General features: G+C 35.9%; 1 protein-coding gene and 1 long non-coding RNA gene across 3 annotated transcripts in view; one reads left to right on the forward strand and one right to left on the reverse strand.

Annotated features, from left to right (window-relative positions):
• Positions 1-131: 131 nt before the first annotated feature.
• On the reverse strand, positions 132-1,428 carry LOC129757794 (uncharacterized). The gene is made up of 5 exons (XR_008739805.1): positions 1,086-1,428; positions 896-1,022; positions 540-816; positions 372-439; positions 132-301 (listed from the first exon to the last, which is right to left on the reverse strand). It is a non-coding gene; the product is annotated as an uncharacterized LOC129757794 (long non-coding RNA).
• Positions 1,429-1,872: 444 nt separating this feature from the next.
• LOC129751202 (ribosomal protein S6 kinase alpha-5) overlaps positions 1,873-16,617 on the forward strand; it is an 82,214-nt gene continuing 67,469 nt past the window's right edge. The window contains exon 1 of one of the 2 annotated variants that reach the window (XM_055746566.1): positions 1,873-2,264. The gene's annotated coding sequence lies outside the window, so the exon portion shown is untranslated. Of the gene's footprint in view, positions 2,265-15,792; positions 16,206-16,617 lie in introns of those variants that run through there. The other variant, XM_055746568.1, reaches the window with a different exon arrangement.

Raw genomic sequence — 16,617 nt, forward strand, 5'->3', positions numbered from 1 at the left:
GGTCAGTTGCTCAATTCTGTATATTTTGACATGGGGATGCCCATGCATTTCCAAGTTTTCTTCAGAAAAGTAAAAGTAAATGAATTTTTCGAAAAAAAAATCAAGAAAATAAATTCTTAATCGTAGCAATAAAATATTTATTGTCAATCCAATACAATCCTGGTTCCGAAATGTAGTTTTTCATTGCAGTTGGCAACAAATTCAATACCTCAATAATTCTTCTAAGAGGGCATCCGTCTCAACATCCGGTACTGATTCGTGCCTATATGACCAACCTGGATGTCAGGAGGGTACAAAGCATCTGCAAAAAGGATTATAGAACAATAATCAGTAATGAAAATGAAAATTATTCACAAATATGTTTAAGATACCTGTTGGAACAGTTTCGATGAGGTGACCAAAATAAAACATTCGTTCTCTCAAGCTTGCAAGGAATTTCCTGAAAATTAAAGTGAAGTCAATATTTCATCTAATAAGGAAAAATTGAAAAAGGCTTAAAATCTACGATTAAGAATATTGAGACGCAATAGCTGACCTACCCGTTTCGGCAGAAGTATCCGATGCACATCCGCCGAGGTTCTAAAGAAGGCGACCTCTTCGATGAGGTCTTCTGGGTTGATTTTTTAACCTGTTTCGATTGTCGGATTAACCATCCCGAACAATGAGTATGATCCGGGTAAAGTAATTTTGTTTCTCCACTCTGCTCAACAACACCGGTTCCTGATCAACGACACTAAGACTAGCTTCCAACCGTTTCCAGAAAACCTGATATGGAAATTTTCTCCAATGCCGATCTGTCCAGCTTGTCCAGTTTATCTAAACGGATGCAGTAGCGTCAATTAAAACGTAACGGATAGTTATGATTTCTCATTTCAATTGAGTTCCAAATATGTACCTAATCAACGGAAGTAGCCCATGCAGAACAAGATAACAGTAGCTCCTTTTCCGCCTTTTCCGTCGGTTATTTCCATATGCAAATCAGACAGCTCCACCATCCTGATGTGATTTTTGTTTTGACGAACCTTTAACGTGCCGTGAGAATTAAACAAAAAGATCAAACAAACAAAAAATGCACATTAACTTACCAATTTCCGAAGCTCATACGACATATTCTACATCAAAAAGTTTCAGTTTATATCTCATTTTAATGGATTTCAATATAAATTGTTTGATTAATTTTTTTTCTATTAGCAAAAAGTTTTTAATTTTTTTTCTTTTTCGCTTCCACATCCCTTGCAATAAAATTCCAACAACAGCAAACTTTTTACACAGAGTAGAGTAATTGAGTTTTAGTTCAATTCTGTATATTGGGAGCCCAAAATTACCCAAAATTGAATTGGGGATATACAAGTTTTGAGCAACAATCGAATAGTTGTGATGAAGGTATATTCGCAACACATTTTGAGACTAACTCAAATTTTCCGTGTGTGTCGTCGAACCATTGAGAGAAAGAGATCTCCGAAAAAAGTTTGGAGAAAGAGAGAGGGCATCCCCAGAATCAAGTCTGTTCAATGAAGTCTGGTCGAACCCTAGGTCAGGCAAATAGAGATTCGCAAGCAGTATTTTTGCAATTTTTTTTCTTTTCGATAGAGAAATAAGCACTTTTTGGAAAGATTTGTACCAGAACATTCGCTCGTTGAATATCTGCCAGTTGACAGAAACCAGTTGAAACCGATTTTTACCAACGATTGAACGAAGCTATCGTTTACCGCAGAAATGAAAGAGATGCGAACAGGTCCCATCCTTCACGCAAGAGCGAGAGACATGTATAAACATTTTCAAACGTTCTCCCTCTCGCAGCCATGCAGTGAAGTGAGCCGTCAAAAAATCGCCGTTCCGTTTTGTTGGTGTTAGTGGAAGTTGGGCGAAATCTCGAAAGAGTTGCAAGCTGCTTTTGGTCCGCTGTACAACCAAATTTCGGATGGTGTTCGGTTTAAAAGTAACATTTTCTTGAAACTTTAACTAAATTTCGACTAATTTGTGGTGCCAGTTCCGTGAAAAATTAGCCTCCCATGTGTTTCGACCGTGTTTTGGTAAAGTGAAACGGAAATTTTGGTGTCCAAGGAGGAAAAGTGCTTTGGTGTTGGTTTTCGAACCCACAAAATTTGATCGCCATTTTTGGACGTGTTCACGCAATCTTGTTGGGAATTTTCAAGTGGTGTCGAGTGATTCTTATTGATAAGCCTAGTGATTTTACATTTGGAAAGCCAAATTTTGTGGAAGCTGACTGGTGAAATCCTTGCTGCATTCGGGCTTACAAACAGGTAAGTTCCTGGAATTCTAGTTAAAAAAAAAAGTTTCCCTCATTCGGGTAATTACTGAGGAAAAAGTCCACCAGACTTGTTTGTTTCTATGGGAAAGTCCGCCTGGCTCGATTCGATACGAAAGGGCGAAATCGATCGTGTTAGCCCTCTCTTCCTTTTCCCTTCTGTTGAACTGAAGGATAAAATATGTGAGGTTATGCGCAATATGTTTACATTTTTTCAATATAATTTCAAATTAAAATTGGGATTTTTCTTCAGCAATTCTCAGTCTGGGTATCAAAAATACTTTTAATGCAAGTGAAATCGGTTCGGGTTCGGTTACTTCCCCGAGTATTCCGTTTATTCAACCAAAGCAATCGAATCATCCTTTACATTTTCAAATTGGAAAATTGGTCTAATTTCACTCTTTGATAGGGTTAAAAAAAATAAAAATTTTGATCGTTTCTGTTTCTGGAAGGTGATTTTTTTTAAATATGGAGATAAAAATTCAAGAAAACTTAAATTTAGCATAAACTAAAGAATTCGTAAAAAAAATCTCAATTTAGCATAAATTAAAACTTGACACTGACACTGGTGTTAAGAACTTAATGGAATATCTTTAACTTTAATTCCTTCAAAAAATTTAAACTCAATCTTTGCTAACAGAGGTCTAACATATCCATTTGGCATAATGGATATTTGGCAGAGAAGCCATTTGGCATAATTTCAACTTACCGTGGGGTGGATTATAGATAAACTTGCAAGCAATATTTCACGGAAAATAAAAAAAAAAGGTAATATTTACCGAGAAGCATGGTGATATTACCTTTTTATCATTCACCTACCAAAAAGGTAGATTTTACCTTTTTCGCATTCACCTAGCAAAATAGTAAATATGACCGTTTTCCCATTCACTTATTTAAATGGTAAATGCTAGTTGGTTTGATTGGTTTCTTCATTAAAAATTTAAAAAAAATACATGGAAGAATTGGTATTTATTTGAAATAAATAGGGACTTACACCTTATATTTATTTATGAAACGTATCCACCTCGAAGCTCTGTGGGCCAATCTGAAACAAAAGCAAAGTATTATGAAGAGAACCAGCACAACTAAATGAGATCCATTCGGGTCAAATTTACCTTTTATGGATTCACCTTTTTTCTCGGTGAATTGTACCTTTTTTTCAGCTCGTTTCAGATAAATTTTACCTCGTTGTGAGGTGAGTTTCATCTCGAAGAGGTAGAAGTCACCTCTTTGGCTTTCACGAGCGTTCATCTTGCTATATCGGTAAATTTTACCTTTTTATTATTTTCCGTGTTTTTTTTTTAAATTACGCGACGATGCCGCAAACATCCAAGGAAAATAATAAAAAGGTAAAAATTACCGAGATAAAAAGATGAATGCTTGTGGAATCCAAAAAGGTAACTTTTAACTCACCGAGGTGAAACTCACCTCACAACGAGGTAAAGTTTACCTGAAACGAACAGACAAAAACGGTAGAATTCACCTAGAAAAAAAGGTAAATCCAAAAAAGGTACTTTCTACCTCTTTGAGGTAAAGCTTACCTCGTAGCAAATTGAAGTGACCTGGATTGCGCTAAACAAAACGGTACAATTCATCTCGAAATAAAGGTTACTATAAATTTTTCGAACCCGTTTATTGAGGTTAAGTTGTGAAAGGGAACTGGTGAAATAAAAATCAGGCTAAATCAGGCACATTAAAGTAACGGAAATTGCGCACAAAGTGATGGCCTTGTTTTTTTTTGGTCATCGCTCTACATTTTTACTCTGATATGTGATGTGAGCCTACTTGGTTGAATTATTCTACTGAATCAAAGCAATCGAAAGATTCCGTTTAATTCTTTTAAATAGAAATTGAAGGGAATCTTTCGATTGCTGTGATTCAGCCACATTTTCACTTTTTAACTTCAGCAATGGTACTTAATCCAGTTCCTCACTACCCATTTTTCATCACATTCACAAAAATCAGGTTTTTTGACCCGAATGACAATTGTTAAAGGGTCTTTAATAAATATTAATAATAATTAATAATAATAACAAAAATCAGGCAAAATCAGGCATATTTTCCAAAATCATGCAAATTCAATGGGTCATCAGATTGTCAGGCTAAGCCTCGAAAAATCAGGTAATTCCTGAAAAATCAGGCACATTGGCCTCTCTGCACCTCGGGTAAAATCTTTAATAAACAGCGTTCAGAGCCAAATGTCTTTCAGTTCAGCTACTTTACCTTATAAAGCGTCATACACTATATAACATTTGTGCAAAAGTCTGTGTTGAATTTATTTGGATAAAAATTTGTGTTTTAATTATGTAAGTAGCACCAATTTAAACCCGACAGCTTGAAATATGTAATAGCAAATATGTAGATTACGAAGATTCGCCATGGATTAGAGGGTTGCACCTTAGCCTTCTAAGTCAATGCAACCTCCTCCATGTTTGAATGTTTTATTTATATACTGGGGCATAAACGCACAGTCGAGTGGGCGATGGACCCAACTCTTTCCGTCCGAGCCGATGAGGTTCACTTTGGTCTCATCCGACCACAGCACATTTCTCCATAGTTTCTCCTTTTCCGGACCGATCCAATCGAAGTGGTCCTTCGCATACTTCAGCCGCGCCTTCAAGTGTTTCGGCGTCAGCATCGGCACCTTCCGGGAACTTTTTCCTCCTAGTCCATTCTCCGCCAACCGTCGCTGAACCGTCCGGGAACTCACAGATAAGTTCAGCTCGTCTCTGATCTGCTTGGACGCTTTGAAAGGGTCCTTTTGCGAAGCCCGCTTGATTGCCGAATCGTCCTTCGGCGTCGTTTTGCGGGGGCGGCCGATCAGTTCCCGTTTGCCGGTGCTGTGAAGCGCGTTGAAAACGAAAGTTTTCGACCTTCCTAAGAAGTCGGCAATCTCGCGTTGGCTTGTACAGATTCCGGATGATCGCTCACTGGACCTCCGTGCAGTGCTGTGCCCGACCCATCGCTTTTTCGCTAAAAACAGAGTAGGAGGAAGGAAATCTTTATTTTTTGTTTGTTTTCATGATTTACATGATTAATTTTATGGGAAATACTTACCAGGACACGAAAATTGACAAACAACACCTTTTCTTCAAATCTAGAGCGCTGAAAATGCCGGAACAGCCGAACCGATCAGCTGGTCTTATTTTATGACGCGACTTTTTTCACCCTCTGACAGCTTTCTGGTCGAGTAGAACAAACGGGTTGCTTTGATTGCAACAAACGTGCAGTATACAAAGTTGGCATACTACAATAAGTGCTTGCCACTAGGTGTCGCATATTATTACATTTGAATTGGCAGTTTAAAAGTGATTTGAATATTTTGCATTAGAGCGGTCCTATTCTATTGTCCGACACTGTATGTGAGAAATGTCTGGAAAAGTCTAGATGGCGAACTTTATATTTATACCTTTTTTTGTTTGGTCGCCAGATCGCAATATTGCAGTCTATATAGGAAATAACACTCATTACTTCATAATAATCATATATTCTATACACTATCAATGCCTGAGATTATTTTGGTGATGTCGGCGGTACTACGTTTTATGCGTTACTTCCTGTTTTACTATCATCTTCGTGGCATTCCTCACTCTTCAATTACTAATTCGAATCATTTCCTGCCATTTTGCAACGAAAATTTTGAATTTTCATGTCGAAACTCAAAAGTCCGGAAATGTCTGGAAGAAATGACAAAAGACTGGAAGTCTGGAAAAATTCAGAAAAATCTGAAAGGTTGGCAACGCTGATGGTACCACAACGGGAACTATGAGGTTTGTTCTGCTATTCACGTTCTTGCCAAATTTTTGTACATACTGACTCCATCAAGTATGAATGATGAAGTATCATTCAACCACAATTCTTTGTTTAAGTTTAAGTTTAAGTAACGGCTCATATTTTGAGGCTTTAAAGAGCCAAACTCGTTTTGTATGTTTACAATGTTTACTTAAAAATCACTTAACCAGAAGTTGCCAGAAGCACAATTTTCATGTTCTCGGTATGTTCTAGCTAATCATGATGTTGTAAAATGAAAGTAAATTCCAGCTTGTTCATAGTCGATAGTTGGGATTTTTTTTAAGAACGAAGAATCAACTTTGTCTTTCCAGAAAAATATCATTTCAAACTATTCAAACAAGCATCGTCCAAATCATCGATTTAAACGACAATGATTCGTCCATAGATCGCAGCAAATGATCCTAAAATTTCCTCGTTCGTTCATACTGGGTACTCTCTGACCGAAGAAAGGGACGTACGCGCACAATTGGTCGATGCGCTTTAAGCCGGAGGTGGGTGGTACATTCTATTTTTAACTATCAATACTCCCGAAAGGGCACGCAACTCAACGCCAATCAGAATTATAATGCGCTACAAGCCGAACAAACACATGTCGTTGAGCTTTCCTGGCATTTCTTTATCGGAATCCTAAGTAAATAGGTATATGAATATCAAATAATTTAGTTTCAAAATATTAAATTTGGATGGCTGTTATAAAAATAAAGCCAGCTAACTAATTAATCCGATACTTTTTCAAAGGTTAATGTTTAAATAATACCCATCCAGCGAAACTTTGTAGCATACCAAACTCGTGAATGCTAAGTCCTTCATGATAAATCATCTCTATGTTCGCAGCGCTCTGGCTACGGTCATCACGCTCATTTTTTTCTAACCATTTTTGACTTTTTTTCAACCGTTTTTTGGTATTTCTTGAAGAACTTCTAAAATTGTTATTTTTGAACCATACTCAATCGTTGAATTTTAACCATTCTTGAAGTTCCAATCGAAATCGCAGAAAAACGGTTAAATTCAATCGGGAAAAGTTTCACTGCTGTACTCGAAAGTGTTTGCACCTTTGACAGCGCATAAAGTTTTCGGGTGTGTTTATTTGCTTCTCTCTGAATCTGATTCTGCTGCTGATTCCGAACAATTTTGCAATAGATTAATTCAGGAGTAGATCCGAGTGGCCATAAGATCCAGCGGAAATAATATAAGAACAGGTATGGAAAAAATTGAATGCGGGTAACATAACCTCATATCCGTTTTACGGTCAAATGAATTAAGCTACAGGGTTCCGGTCGGCATATTGATGGCAGTAGAGAGGGCCACCATAAAAATCGACAGTCGGATCCTTTCCCAGTATGGATCTTATCTTGATCATTTGCTAAAAAATGAGGTTCCAGGTGTAGATTAGGTAATTCGTCAGTTTATAATTCTTGATGTCTTATTGAAATACCGTTCTAAATTCCAGATAGATAAAGCCAGCTTTTATTAGACCTGGATCTGTTCCATGAACAGGCTAGTAGTATTGGAGAGAGCTGTTCCGGAAAATTTTCAACGGAAGTGCGAGTGCGAAGTGAGCTTTGATCATTTTGAATTTCTGGAGTAAAAACATCGATTTACATTTTCGTCAACATCTTTCCTAAATAGAGACTTCAGATCGAGCCGCGGGGCAAAGGAAACCATTCTGACTGAAGCTTTGTGTTAATGCATCTCAACAAGTATTACCGGAATCAATTGAATATAATACATTTCATGTTTCGCATACTTTATTAAACTAATAAATTGGTGAAATTGATAAAAGCAGATTTGGCGCTAAAATGAGTTTTCGTTTTATTTCTTAAATATTGAACTAACTCCTTTCTTTTGAAAACGGTTATTTTTCAACCATTTTCGCCTGCGAGAGCATGTTTGAAAAATAACCATAATGCAAGTTCTCCTTGAAATCTCATTTTATGAGTTTTCAGTGAAAACTCATAAAACGACTTAACCCACAAAACTGCCATTATGGTTATTTTTCAAACATTAATGGTTCAACATGGCTGACCGTGATGGCCTTACGCGAGTGCGTTTATATTTGTGCCGTAAATAGCAGTAGACGTTGCGCTCAGTAGTTACTTTCATGAAATGCACTCAGCAGAGGTATACTAAAGTACATATATCGTCGTTGTGGTATGGCGGAGACAACAAATCACAACCACCACCATTTTGTGGCTAAACTTGGGCGCTGCATCAAAACAAGTCTTCCAACACACAGCCAAGTCGAAGCTTGTCAGGCCCCAATCATCGTCATCATCATCATCATCATCAGTTCAACTCAGCCCGGTGTTCAAAAGATTCGGGAAAACCCATCCCCCAAACCAAGATTTCCAAAGCAAGCAGTCAACCATCCGTCCGTCGTCGTCTTGTTTGGCTTCACTCACGTCTGCTTCTCGGTTGGGCCTACCAAAAATGGATCCAACAGCTTATGAATTGGAAACACTTTCTCCCCGGAATCGAATGAATGCGGTTACCGAACCTGTGATGAAAGTTTCAACGTAACATCGTTTTTAAAAAAAACTTAAATTTGATAGTGTTATGAGCAGACGTAATATATCAAACACATTTTTATTTAACTGTCTACTTCGATAAACTGACTGTTTCAGTTAAAATCATATATGACTGTGGGCAGAATAAAAAACAACCTTTGTTTATGTCGTGTTGTTGTTTATAGAGGGTTGGGTAGCAAACCGGGAAAAATTTGGAATTGATTGTATAGCCAGAAAAAAAACAGGAATTTTAGCACATGATCGAGAAATTTATCGTATATTGGGAACTTTCTATGAAATTTTTGACCTGATAAAAAGGCCTATGCTTAAGGTTTTTTTGTGTAAATGAATCAACAATAACAAAATCAAAATTATTGAAAATTTTCCAAATAAACTAGCGAACATAATCAAAATTAACTCTGTCCTGCCTGGTATTCTTAATATAAAATTTTTAAATCGTCATTCAGGGTGGGCACAGAACCGTGAATTGAAAATCGTACCGGGAAAACTGTTCAGGAGCAAAAATTCAGAACTGTTTGGTGCAAACTTGAAAATTAAAAAAAAATCTTCTATTATAATTTTCCAGTGATAGTGTTTGGTTAAAGAGCTAAACATAGGACAATGAAACAATTTAAAATAAATCCAAAAATCAACGTACGGCACTTTGTTTTTTTTGTAGCTTCAAAACAACAAATAGGAAACTTTCTGTCATCAAACGAAAAGTTAGTGAAAATGATTCATCAGACGGTCTAGATCTATTTTTTTAAGCTGAGCTTTCAAAATTCACTTTTTCATTAACATTAGTTGTCTTAATCTTTATAAAAATTCCGAATTACAATTTTTGAGTAGGGGAGCATAACGAGCATCCGGGGCACAGTGAGCACTCCTTTTTTCTACAAAAGTACGTATTTTCTAAAATAAATTTTAATGAGGATTAGTTTCGTTCTTCCTATAGTATTAATTTTTCAGAAAAAAAGAAATCTCCTTATCATCTTTACAGAAATATAAAAAAAAACCTACTAAGTTCTCAAGTGATGAAAACATTATAATTTTTGAGCAACGGAAAATAAGCTTTGCTGATCGTTCAATCATCTTGATCTATAATGTACTCATGGCAACATGATGTAATATGTACACTGGACTGCCCCAAATTTGTTTGGGAATTTCAAAACCTGTGAAATGTTATGCGCTGCAGGCTGAAATTGATCCTAGTCCTAGTACAAGATCTCATGCCAAATTTGGGCCAGATCGGTTCACGGGAAGGGGTCGCACAACGAGCCTGAAGTTTGTATGGGATTTTAAGACATTTTGTTCGGGAGAAACATAAAAAAAACAGTTTTCCATCAATAACTTTGGTTTCCGTCAGCCGATTTCTTTCAAAAACGATTTTTCTTAAAGCCTAAATTTTGAAAAATATTTCATCCGAAGACTGCATTTCAATTAGAGTTAAGATAAGAAAGTTATTAGGCTTCAAAAATGGGCTAACTTTTTTAAGGATGGTATTCATCACTGTTAATGAGTCGAGGCGGTCGAACATATTGACGCCTCCTTAACAGTGCTGAATACCATCGTTAAAAAAGTTAGCCCATTTTTGAAGCCTAATAACTTTTTTATCTTAACTGTTATCGAAACGCAGTCTTCGGATGAAATATTTAGGCTTTAAGAAAACCCGTTTTTGAAAGAAATCGGCAGACGGAAACCAAAGTTATTGATGAAAAATTGGTTTTTCATGTTTCTCCCGAACAAAATGTCTCAAAATCCCATACAAACTTCAGGCTCGTTGAGCGACCTCTTCCCGTGATCCGATCTCGCCCAAATTTGGCATGAGATCTTGTACTAGGCCAAGGATCAATTTTAGCCTGCAGCGCATAACTTTTTCAAAAGTCGGGTCATTTGGGGCACTCTAATGTACACATAGTTTCTCAGTTTTCACCATCATTAATTTTTTGATTTTTCACTATAATCAATTTTGAAACGCGTTTTTACTTCAACTAGTTGACTCGGGGCAAACAGAGCACTATTAATCAGGGCACGATGAGCATTTTCTGACGTAGAATTTAAAAGCGAATTCAACTCAATGAAGCCAACTGATATATAGAACTACAGTTTGACTGGTTTACATCCTACAGCCTTTCGGTATAGTGCCGGAGAGGTAATCAGATGACTCGAGTTCGATTCCTGGTCGAGGCGAATTTTTTTTTCACTTACCATTTAAGATCGATTATTTTAGTTGTTGCATTATACGGCTAGTAGTATCATCCGCCAAACAAAGCACCAGAAACATAATGTATGAGTGATGAGTGACGATCCATGAGCCATATAAAAAATATTTTATTTTCTAAACATCAGAAATGTTCAGTTTTTTGTGTAAAAAAATCCAAGGTAGCAAAATGTAATTTTTTGATGAGATTGAAAAAAATTCTCTTGAAGGTTTACTTGTTTCTTGTGTATTTCCAAACTAGCAAAAAGCGAGATCCATCCATTTGATCCATCCTCGAAAAATTTTCACAGTTTTATGTTAACACAGTGCAGATAAAATACAAGAATTCTAGTTTTCTTGGTTGCCGCGAGTGTGCTCCACTTGGAAGCATAACTCGATTGTTAAAAAATCAATAATGAAACTATATTCTACAAAATTAAACACTACACTTTAGGTAATCCAAAGACACTAAATTTGTAGAATTTATTACAGTGGTTTCTGAGATACAGCATGCCAAACTTCGGCATTTTCGGCTAAGATTTCATCGCGGTCTCTATATAATGCCTTGCCAAACAAAATAATGACATTATTGCATTATAATTGAATTTTTTATTTTTTTTTCTCTAGCTCGATAAAACAAGGCGAAAATTCCCATTTTCCGTGTTGACAAAAGGCTGAAGTTAAGGCGCTCCAAATACCAAATACGCAACTTGTTTTTTTTTTCTGCCGTCTCTAGTTTTTGATAATATAAGGTTAACTTTTGAAAAAGGGTGAAAATCCATTTCAAATTTTTGAGCAAAATTTTATAACATGCATGACTCAATTCGAATGTTTTAGATCAATGATCAACTTTTTCGAAGACCGCAAGTAGTTTTGATTTCTTAAAAAAAAGTTACTGTTGTTTTCTTTTAGCTCATTTATCACGGACCAGTAAATGATGAGAATTTCCAGGATATTTAAAAAAATTTTATATCATTTTCATATCATATCGATTCGCATTCTTCAACAAATTTAAGCTTCTCTCTGATACCAAAAGCCTCATAAATGTTTTCCAGAGATGTCAGTTAAAATTACATTTTTTTTTTATAAAATTCTCTAAAACTTGTTGATTTATTTATGCAAGCATCATTTCTCTGGAACTAGAATAGCTAGGGAAAATTTTTTAAACGCAGTATCCCTAAACCTAGAAGTTTTATAACAAAGCTTCCATAGCTTCAGAAAATATAATATAAACTTTTGAATTTGACACCTTGTTTGCTCACTGTTCAGCTAAGTTTTTGCATAAATCCTTAAAATTAGCTTTTGTTTTTAGTCTAACTTGATTCTCCAGAAACCTATGAAATTTGTCTTCCTGAGAAACTCATTTAAAAATGTATTTTGAGGGAAGTACAGAATTATGTTGAACAAATAACTGTATCTTTTCCACTGATTTGATATCCACAAATTTTTGCATTACAAATCTTTAAATTTCATAATATTTTAACATCTTAAACTTTGGTATGCTGTTAAATTATCCGCAGAACTGTAAATTATAGACTATTTTTTTTTTTGTTTCGATTATAGTCGTTTTACCATTTTTATGGCATTCTCGACTTTATCAACGTTACAGTTGGCGGATTGTTATTGAAAAACTTATCCGGTACAACTGTGTTCGATGTTTACTCTTGGGCTCGAACTCGCGGACATCGGCTCAGGAGACAATTATAGACTATGAAACTCATATTTTGTTTAACTTTTGATTAGAATTGAGATTTGATTTCCAAATTCTGCAATAAGCACTTCTAATGATGGCATAAGCAATGTTTTATTCAAGGTTGCAAAATCTCATGAGATTGAGATTTTTATGAGAGAGATTTTTGCTCTTTGAATTTCCCTGTGATGTTCATAAATATCATCGTAAGCATCACAAGCAATAACTGTCTTAGTGTTGACGTTTTCTCATCCTGAGAGTCACAAGCAGAAAAAAACTACTTTTGTCAGGGCAGAGTTGCCAGATCGAAGGAATAAACAATAGTATTTGCCCAATCTCTTGAAAAATAAAAGTTAAAATTAAACAAGTGTTCCAGTTCAAAAGAAACTGAACTTACCACAACTTTTAAAAAAAACACAGCCAATGTTTCGTTTATGTTACTGGAGCAACAACGAAAATTCTGTTGGGCTCATGTTTGAACAAACTTGGGATAAGTACGTTTTTTTTTTGTGTGATAAGTTTCACATCGTGCTCGGAAGATTGAAGACATGCAATTTATAAAATTAGGTGATATGAAAAAAACCTAGCAATTGCTCTTGCTAAACTAAATCGAGCAGTCGAGCAGTCGCTTAAAGCAATTGCTTCGGTTGATATGAATAAAGTTTTTTTTGACAGCTGTTTTCTCTGTCAGGAGCTTTTACTTTTAGAACAAGTTAATTTGGTATGAATAAAGCCCAAATCTGAAGTAATCGCTCGACAAATCTTCTAGCAATAGCTTTATTTTCTAAGCATGTTCGGTAGCAGACTTTTCCAATAAAAAATTCTTTAGCAATGTCATGAATTTATTAAATTAGCAATATTACACTTCAATACAATTCAAAAAGGCATTTTCAACATGGATAAAGAAAAGTCGGAGTGATAATCCATCTTTTTTTTCATATTCCTGTCGTTGTATGAAATGATTCGTCTAAGATGAAACTAAACAAATCAATCAGTAAATATTCTAAATTAAAAATTCCGGCTAGAGTGGAAGAAGTCCCAATCGGCTTGAAGTTGGAAGAAAATTGTAATAATTTAAAACATAATTCAGACTTCCATATTTATATGATTTTTTTATAATTCTAAGATTTAAAAAAAAAAATAAATTAAGATGCGCGCCTATTGCCTATTTTTTATACATCGGATTATCCCGATCCGAATACGTGTGGGAGAGCTATGATAAATGTTAAAGTTAGGCCATTTGTCGTTTGACTATATTCGAATATGTATTCATTTTTCTTTAAACATCAACATACGAGCACGCAATAACCAAAAACTTTTCGGTCGTTCTTACACCCACCATCCGCACCGTCGACTTCATGGCTATTTTAGCCGGACTTTTAAATTTTCTGATCGTCTTTTTTTCATTTAACTTTAGAAAACTTCAGATTCTGCTGGTTGGATAGCTCTATTTTTCGAAGCAAACGCTATGTTCTAAGACTTTAGTACACATCCGCTAAGCAAATGTTTATTCATACCAAACTAAGCAAATGCTTTGGGCTTTTGCTTTGCTTGATTTCGAGCTAAGTAAAAGCTGCCGAAGCAATTGCTAAACCTTATTCATACCACTAATTGTGTTGCCCACAGTAATGAACTTTTAAATCTGTTAAAAATGTGGGTGCAAAATGTTTGCATTTCCATGATGAACGTAGATTCTTAAATATCTAAATTCCAAAGCTAAAAACTCTTCATCAAAACACAATGACTTCATTTGCTTTCCAGAAAATTATTTAAAGTCCTTAGGCGTCACAGCTAATCAAAAAATGTAAATTATCAAAATTTCAATAGTAATTTGATTATTTTGAATATTCAGAAACTCATTTGGAGTTGAAATAGATATTTTTTTGGTATAGAATGAAAGCCGCTTTTTGTTTAACTTGGCGCCCTTTAGTGTTAATAGCAATTGTTCACATTGAAAAAATCCAAGGATTCAGAAATTAAATTGAACTATAAGAAATTATGTCGTGAGAAAACAGTAGGATAAAAAATTGGGAAAATAGCTGAAGACTCACTAATGGGTTAATCAAAACAAATCCGATTTGTGATTTTTTTTTCTCGATGTGATGCTCAGCTAATTTCGTTTGACGTCGAAAGCGAGCGTCACAACGAAATTTATTGTGCTACTGAATTGATACTCACTACAGTTACTATCAATTTCAAATGATTATAAGAAAACTTGCAACTCTGCAATCATTAATCAAGGTTTAAAAACCTCCTTCAGCAATATATTTAAAAAGTTCATTTGGTTTTTTGATGTATTGGCTTTGGTAAACTAAAGTTATAGCACACTTGGTATAGGTAAAAGGCCAGTTTATAAGTATAATATATTAAAAAATGATAGAATAGGATTTTTTTCCTTTCCACGACCATAATGACGACTTATTGGTTGAAAAGTTTTGTTTTATGCACCTTTTTTAAATTTTTTATGAGCATGATTCAAAAACATCCTTTAAAGCGCTGATGTGGCCTAGTGGATAGGCTGGCGCGAGTCTGCTAACCCAGGCGTACTGAGTTCGATTCCCGATATCGGCAAGCAAACTTTTGGGTTCGAATCCCATAAGTTGCCGACAGGTAAGATGTGTTGTTTCATTGTATAAATAATTATATATTATCAATATTTCATAAGGAATGCGTCTGGGGTTAATCTGAAGAGACTATTGCAAGCGGCACGGGCCATTGTAGGTTTCTGAGGGTTGGATGCCTTCCTTCGCCGAATCATCGGACCGTGCAAGCCCTAGAAGAAATTCGAAGGCCAAGCCACACAGTCATAGGCAGGACCTTGCTATGGGGGAACCATACATACATACATGATTCAAAAACATCCTTTAAAAATGTATTATACATTCATTATAGTGTCGTTAACCCCAGCTTTTTTGTACACATAACTATTTTGTGTAGGATGTTTATCACCTAATCGCTGCCGTCGTCCTGAAAGCTTTTATAGTTATTCCAGGTAAATTTTAATAGTTTATTTTCAATTTCCATAACTATTCGAAACTTAAAATTGGGGTGATACTCGGCCCCCATATTCATTTTCGGTTCCGTTCGGGTATACTTTTTAAAATTCGGAAAATTTAACGAAAATCGACACGCCTGCTGGTTACCAACAAACAGTGTATTATTTGATTGTGTTTCGAGACATGGGAGCCAGATGGAAGTTAATTTTCCCCAAGTAGTGGTGAGTTGAGTGAGCAACTGCGAATGAATGAACAAGTGAGTGAGTATCGTGTCGTGAACAGTCCCCCAACCCAACAGAACCAACTTACTCTGGCAGTGGCAAGCTTATTTGCGTTTTCGACTTTCAACGAGACGGTCGGACTTGGAAGTGAAGTTGCAGCAAGTTTCTGCCACGCGCGCGGTTTTCACCTTCCATCTGTGGGGGGGCTTCATTTGACTCTTGGATTGATTGGATTTACTGTTTTTTTTTCTGTGGCGGAAAGGATATTTTAAGAGACATTTCGCGTATGGTGCTTAAGTTTTTGCTTATCGGAATTGAGTTGAGTGTCGTCTAGCAAGTGTCTAGTGGCTGCCAAGCTAAGAATTGCGCCCGAATTTTGGGCAGTGAAATTTGGGGTTACATTCGATTGCTGTCAGTCGTTGGGGTGGGGGTGCTCAAACTACGTGTGTTTAGGTGATTGTGTTTGGATTAGCTGATGTTTTGCGGTGATTAGAAGGAGAAACCCCTAGAAAACGTGTTTTAAATAAGTGGTTAGTATTCGATTTACTTCTTCTATGGAAGAGTTTAAAAGCCAACCCTGCAATGAATTTTTATTTTTCGGAACGAACATTTCCTTGAAACAACGTACATACATGTACCTACCTACATATTTACCTACACCTCATTCGATGTGACTTATCGCTGGCGCACACACTGTTGTTGTTTTTAAGTTGATGGCTGGCTGGTTGAAGGTTGTCTGTTTTCGCACTTTGTGTGCTTTTGTTTTTGGTTTTGGTTTTGGTTTGGTGGTCCCTTCAACTGTTTGTGAAGAAAAATATGACGAAATGCGAATCTGGGGAATAGTGAAAGTTAGTTGAACTGGATTTCAATGTGCCGAAATATGAAACATGAGTTGCCACGTAACTGGTCTTAAATATGTCATAGAAAGTTATCAAGTACTTG

Source organism: Uranotaenia lowii, chromosome 3 (genome assembly GCF_029784155.1).
Source record: "Uranotaenia lowii strain MFRU-FL chromosome 3, ASM2978415v1, whole genome shotgun sequence".
Lineage (NCBI taxonomy): Eukaryota > Metazoa > Arthropoda > Insecta > Diptera > Culicidae > Uranotaenia > Uranotaenia lowii.